The following is a 7688-nucleotide window of genomic DNA, read 5'->3' on the forward strand; positions in this document are numbered from 1 at the left end:
GTGCCAATTATCGTTATTATAAAGTTAATAACACCCTGAGCACAATTTACTTGGGGTTCTACGCAGGAGAGCAAAAATAGGCATAACAAACTCGTTAATTTCTATTCCAGACCATCGCTCATATTTACAGTGAAGGAAAGATTAAAAATTACGATGCTGGTACGATTTGATCGTAACAAAAACTATTATCGATGACTATCGCTGCATGAAGTTAAAGCCAAATTGACAGGCCAGAGATGGTCAAATGCGGCAGATGAGACTTATCGCAGAATGGATTTGACACGCCTGTGGCTGTAATCCTGAGATGATGTTTCCATGGTGAAACGTACAAATAAATATAACTCAATATTCCTTGATATCACAGGGGCTTCTATCTCGACTAACTATCATCAGAATAAATCATTCAAGGACTTACTTATTGACCTTCGTACCAGGACCTACTTACTAGAACAATCATATTAATTAATTACTACTTTACTAGTAAAATCGTAACAGGACTTCACTAATCATACATATAATCTCACCATGTAGCCATGCGCAGGCCCGGTGGAGACTGGGAGCGCAGCTTAGTACCTTTGATGGCCTCTAATATTGAAAGAGTGGCAGACATTTCTTCGGGGATATCTGGCCATTCGTAAATTTGTTAATACGAAAGCTTTAGTAACGGTTATTTCCATAATGATATATTAGCTAAATTTCGAAAGCTTCATTTGTCTCGTAAAATATTGCAGCTAGTGGATGCTAAAAATTGTATTATATAATGATGATTAATTTCATTAATTATTGCGGATATTATTGGCAATGTTTTATACACGAAAACTCATTTATATTATTGTGATATAACTCCAGAGCGTGAAAGTATTCTAGCTTTTCATATGTATGAGTAGAAAAGAATAATGTGATACGTACATCGTCATTCCCGCATTCCATTGAAATATTCCTAGACTGTACAAAAGTTGACAGCTGGATTCTTACGTAGCAAGGAATAGGAAACAAGTTTTTAAGTGATCGGTGAAATACAGGACGCCGCGTTGGGCGACGGGGTCCGGATAGGCAATATAACTAATGCAGCATCAAAGCGACCCTGGATCCGGCCCTGCCTTGCGCCCGCCATTCGACGGGAAACGAAAACTCGGGGAATGTCGGGTAAATGTCTCGCGATACTGCGAGAGTTTCTCTCTATGTCCCTTGCTATTAATCAAGCTATGCTGCAAAAATAACTGCCCACATTCTATATATTTTTGTGACCTTTTAATGAATTCAAACCACCTAAAGAGTCAAAGCAGTAACTTTGCGCTTCAACTGAATTTATCACACGAGTACATTACATGCCAAGCAGACTCAGAATTATTCAATTAATCATAGAGCAATATTTAGAGCGGGATGAGTCACGGGATGAGGTGCGTGGAGTGGCAGGGGGATGAGTCACGGGATGAGGTGCATGGAGGGGCAGGGGGATGAGTCACGGGATGAGGTGCATGGAGGGGCAGGGGGATGAGTCACGGGATGAGGTGCATGGAGGGGCAGGGTACCCAGAGCGCCACGGGATGAGGTGCATGGAGGGGCTGGGTACCAAGAGCGTCACGGGATGAGGTGCATGGAGGGGCTGGGTACCAAGAGCGTCACGGGATGAGGTGCTCGGGAGGGCTGGGCCCCGGTAGGTCATCATTCGCGCCGCGCCCGGCGTGCGGTGCGGTCGGGTGTTGCTGCGCTGCCGGACTGCGGCGCTTCAGCCACGAAGCAACCGCAGTAATTTGACGCTTACCCTGCATCATCAGAAGTCCTTCAAACGTACAATTCGTCCCGAGAACCTATCGTACGGGTGAAACTTTCTTCAGCAAAGCCATGTTAATGTTTGGTCTGTCACATATTTCGAGAATTTTGTGCCTCAATTACATTTTATGGAGTAGCGTCATTTGAATTCTAGTCCCTTATTAACGAAATTGGTAGAATAATATAACATATTTGAGTCTGATATAAAGGATCGTTAAACTTTTTGCGGGCAAATGTAAAAGTTATTTGAAATTTTTACGTTCGAATACGATATGACCACTTTAACCGATTCAACTGTAGATGTCATAATCAACGATTCAAGTTGAAGGGCATGCTGATGATCACGATCGCAATATAACAGCTTCACTATTTAAAGTGTATTCAATGAATCTTCGTTCATAGCTCTCTACCAATTTACAGCAATTAAATCTAATTATATTGATAAAACCCGACTACATTGTAGCAGCCTATCATACATTGTTACTCCTGCCGCTTTCTATCGATCCATTTTCATCGTTATAATTAATTTCAAATTGAATACTCTGTTTACTTTTCCATGCAACCTTAACTTTTCCATACTTCCAAGGTTTTAAATTAATTTTTATACTCCAAAAAAAATTATACCCCAAGAAAAACCATGTTAAAATTGCAAAAAAAAAACGCAGAGTTATTTATGAGCTATTTGATGCAGTTGGATGCAATAAAAAAATTGAGTCGTCTCTATAGCGCATCATTGTTTCTTATGTGAGGAATGCTATTTGTCTTAACTCTCTATCAATTTTCAGTATATTTACTAGAATTCCCGATTCATCCCCAAACCTGTTTTATTAAAATTCTGAGTTTTGTTGTTGAAATTCAGTTGTTATAATTTACAAAGATGCACATCGATTTCTCTGTAGTTCGTCTATTCATTCATACATGAGGGCTGAAATTGCGTACATCGGTAAATTGTGGTTAAAATCCTTCACTTGAATTTGCTTTCCTTCACAACATCGAAAATATATCGTTATAAATTTTCAGTATTTGGTAACAGATTAACAGTATTTAGTTAAGTTTACAAGATAATTTTACTGCAAAATTACGTATTAATTATCCTCTTGACCAGTCTGACATTCTATTTGTGATTGGCTTTACTTTTTAAAATTTTTTTGGTGAATTCATTTACTAACCTCTAATTGAGCCATTCAATGATTCCTAATTATCAACAGAAAACTGAGAAGAAAGCTTTTCTTAAGTTGCTATTCATCATCCAAAACCGTCAACATCGATTGACAAGAACGTACGGGCCCAGTGAAAATTTACAGACGCGGCAGCTTCTGATTTGGATTACCAGAAGCTGGGGCGACTCTAAATTTTGTTAGGGGGGCTTTGCGATAAAAAGAGCTCCATAGGATTTTTGACAATTCACGTAGAGTTCCATGATTGTCAGCAAGATGTTCAACTGCCCGATAGCTTTCAGTTAAATTAAAGGCGAAAGCTGAATTTTGTTCTGAGTCACCAATATCAGTGTGACTGTTAAAGTANAATAAGTAGGGACCGGGCTCTAAAATAAGTAGGGACCGGGCGCTAAAATAAGTAGGGACCGGGCGCTAAAATAAGTAGGGACCGGGCGCTAAAATAAGTAGGGACCGGGCGCTAAAACGATTAATGAGAACCGAATGCTAAACTTTTGCTTGCAGTCTGGTGTTCATCCGTTTTCTGCCCACTTATGAGGTTTAAACAGGTCTTCTAAAATATTTATTTTGTAGGCATTTACTTTACCATTCGTGTTCCCAAAATACTCTTACATAACAAATAAAAGTATTGCTGTGATCAAAACATATTGCAAATAAGACTTTTTGGGGCTTATAAATCCAAATGTTATCATTTTCATGTGATCGCCACTGCGTTTAAATACAGCAACATCTTCATATGTCTTGAACATATAATTATTGATAGTTATACTGACATCATTTTTTAATCCTAGACGTATGACCAATCGTGGGAATTACTGAGCTCATTAATTCTCGTCTATTGTTGGAATGATTCTTTTAATGAGGAATACAATTATAACAAATCTATTCAACTTGCACGAATGATAAATGAAACACGTTACAACGAAAACCCATATGCAGTCATTTTCAGTTCAAGTATTAAAATATGCTATCTGAAAAAAGATTCTAAATTTGAGACTTCGTTTTCTCAAGTAGTGAGGGAAAAGTCAATTTTGTAAATTATAGTATGCTCATGTTATATAAATAAGTGATTCATAACCGTATTTTCAACATTTTAGATCATAGCAGTAGAGTACATTGCGAAATCACCGATTAATTTTCTTGATGCACAATGTATTGGCGAAAATGAAAATAATTTATGCAGAATTATCCGTATATGTAGGACGTCTGAACAATAAATTGACGGGTTATGAATTACGGGATTTCACAATTCAAAAATTTCCTAAATTCTAAAGCTCAAATGATTTTTGAATTCATAACGTACACACAGTACATGAAACCTGTATGAAAGCACAGCACATGAAAATAAAAGCAACGCATGGAAATGAAAGTGAAGTATAAAAATTAATCTTTGAAGTGACGGCAATCGAGTAGATCCAATCTCCATTCACCCGACCTGACGAATCACGGGCCGGTCTTGCATTTCTTGCGTAATGAAGATGGAACGCGGCGAGTGAAATCCAGAGAATAAATGACGATGAAGTTCAACCTTTTTGCCCCAAGGAACGTAAAAATGCAGAAGAATTTGATTTGGTAGCTTACTGTGGTTCCCGACGATCTATTTCAAGATCAGAGAATGATTCGCACGTGTGAAATCCTCTGCAGGAAAACCGCGCTGACGTTGGACGGCAAGATTGTTCGAAAAATTTGAGTCTGAATCACAAGTAATGTGCTAGCGTTATTTTCAAATGAGTTACCAGTTATCAACTATTTTGCACTAGGAATATAAAAAGTAAATCTATTTGATTCGGTATTGTACCTTGAATCCCTGTTAAAAAGGCGCATTGTGTAACTAGGGTTAGATTTTGCAAGTTAATTTCATGGGAGCTCATAGAATAATTTGAACATTCATATTGAAATGTTTTGGGAACAATAATTATATTTTATCATAACCAGAAGGTTGTAGAAGGCCGGTTTTATCACCAATATATATAAGCCCATCCGTCGCTATATGTTACTATCAGAAATAGAAATCTGAAGATAAGATACCAGTATAAAAAAACACTTATACCCTATCAAAAGATACTAGAAAAGATACTGTGCAATCTGAACGTTAATGTTATTACAGATGTCGTAGTATAAACTCAATTAAGGCATCCCATTTCTCTAAGCACCTTATAATTACTTTATAAATTGCAGTTGTAAAAAATATAACACGACAAGCCAAATCCTGATCATAATCTTTGAAGTGACGGCAATCGAGTAGATCCAATCTCCATTCACCCGACCTGACGAATCACGGGCCGGTCTTGCATTTCTTGCGTAATGAAGATGGAACGCGGCGAGTGAAATCCAGAGAATAAATGACGATGAAGTTCAACCTTTTTGCCCCAAGGAACGTAAAAATGCAGAAGAATTTGATTTGGTAGCTTACTGTGGTTCCCGACGATCTATTTCAAGATCAGAGAATGATTCGCACGTGTGAAATCCTCTGCAGGAAAACCGCGCTGACGTTGGACGGCAAGATTGTTCGAAAAATTTGAGTCTGAATCACAAGTAATGTGCTAGCGTTATTTTCAAATGAGTTACCAGTTATCAACTATTTTGCACTAGGAATATAAAAAGTAAATCTATTTGATTCGGTATTGTACCTTGAATCCCTGTTAAAAAGGCGCATTGTGTAACTAGGGTTAGATTTTGCAAGTTAATTTCATGGGAGCTCATAGAATAATTTGAACATTCATATTGAAATGTTTTGGGAACAATAATTATATTTTATCATAACCAGAAGGTTGTAGAAGGCCGGTTTTATCACCAATATATATAAGCCCATCCGTCGCTATATGTTACTATCAGAAATAGAAATCTGAAGATAAGATACCAGTATAAAAAAACACTTATACCCTATCAAAAGATACTAGAAAAGATACTGTGCAATCTGAACGTTAATGTTATTACAGATGTCGTAGTATAAACTCAATTAAGGCATCCCATTTCTCTAAGCACCTTATAATTACTTTATAAATTGCAGTTGTAAAAAATATAACACGACAAGCCAAATCCTGATCCGAGCTTGACAAGTTCATTAATTGGAGTGACATGCGAAAGAAGAGCATCTCTGACTATATATATAGTGTCGATTCTACATTACTAACCTTGACTCCGCATTACTGGCCTCGACTTTCAATCAATAGCCTCGACTCTGTATTACTAGTCTCGACTCTGAATCACTAGCCTCGACTCTGTATTACTAGTCTCGACTCTGAATCACTAGCCTCGACTCTGAATCACTAGCCTCGACTCTGAATCACTAGCCTCGACTCTGCATCAAGTTTAGTTTATTAGTCTCTAATAAGGCTAATTAACGACAGCCAAAAGTTGCAAGAGTCTTACGAGCAATCGATATGGCGGAAACACTACAACAACAACCAAACAAGAAACAAGCTTTTAAATTTGCTTCCAAAAATCTTGAAATGAAATGAAAAATTCTTTTGACGCTACGTTTGACAGAGTTGTGATAGAGTGACAGAGTTTTCTTCAGGCGACAGAATAATTTTGTAGTGGCAGAATTGAAGAAACAGAGGCAGATTCCGATTAAAGTCGAAGCGTTGTGATTAATTGTGTGACAGAGTTGTGATTAATGATAGAAATATAAGCTCGCTGAGATAACATGGATTGACAGAGTTATTATGGTTGACAGAGTGACAGAGTTTGTAGAGCTGAAGGCGAAAATAGTCAGAGTAGTGATGGTCGAAAAAGCAGGAAAGCTGCGCAGGGTGCTGTTATCGGTAGTTAAGAATATTGCATCTTAAAGTTGACTAACCTAAACTTAATATACCTTTTTATGAGTTAGAAATGAAAACAGTAAGAAATGGAGAAACTATTCCATCAGTTTTACTGATCTGGCATCAATAATATAAATAGAGGCTTGCCCGCGCAATTGTTATCCCGTATAGACTTCATTTAACCTTCGCGCACTAGTTCAAAATACCCCAAAAATGGTTGTAGCTTGATAATATTTGTAATTATTAAATTGACCTTTATTATGTTATAACTTAGAAAAAATTAAGTTAGGGTCTTCTAAAAAGTGTTGATGGTAATAAGTTTTAATCGAGTGGATGCCGCGAGCGTCTGCCTCGCCACCTCACGTGTCGGTCTCCTCCATCTTGAGGGACCTCAACTCAGCCTGGCGCTGTACCCTGCCAGCTGCCTTATTCTGCCTTTTGCAGCCATATATATCCTTGTGCTGCCATATCCTGCCTTTTGCTGCCATATCCTGCCTTTTGCTGTCATATCCTGCCTTTTGCTGACATATCCTGCCTTTNCTGCCTTTTGCTGCCATATCCTGGCTTTTGCTGCCATATCCTGCCTTTTTCTGCCATATTCTGCCTTTTGCTGCCATATCCTGGCTTTTGCTGCCATATCCTGCCTTTTGCTATCACATCCTGGCTTTTGCTGCCATATTCTGCCTTTTGCTGCCATAACCTGCCTTTTGCTGCCATATCCTGCCTTTTGCTATCACATCCTGGCTTTTGCTACCATATTCTGCCTTTTGCTGTTATATTCCGCCTATTGATGTCATACTATGCTTTTGGCTGCCACATCTTTGCTTTTGCTGTCACGTCCTGGTTCTTACTGCCGTATCCTGGATTGTGCTGCTATATAACTTGGTTATGTTGCAATCACCTGTCCTATACTGAATTCAAAATTTTAGTATTTATAAGGAACTGGATATCGAACATGGAAATCATAAATGATATA

The sequence above is a fragment of the Hyalella azteca genome, unplaced genomic scaffold, assembly GCF_000764305.2.
Source record: "Hyalella azteca isolate HAZT.00-mixed unplaced genomic scaffold, Hazt_2.0.2 contig10289, whole genome shotgun sequence".
Classification (NCBI taxonomy): Eukaryota; Metazoa; Arthropoda; class Malacostraca; order Amphipoda; family Hyalellidae; genus Hyalella; species Hyalella azteca.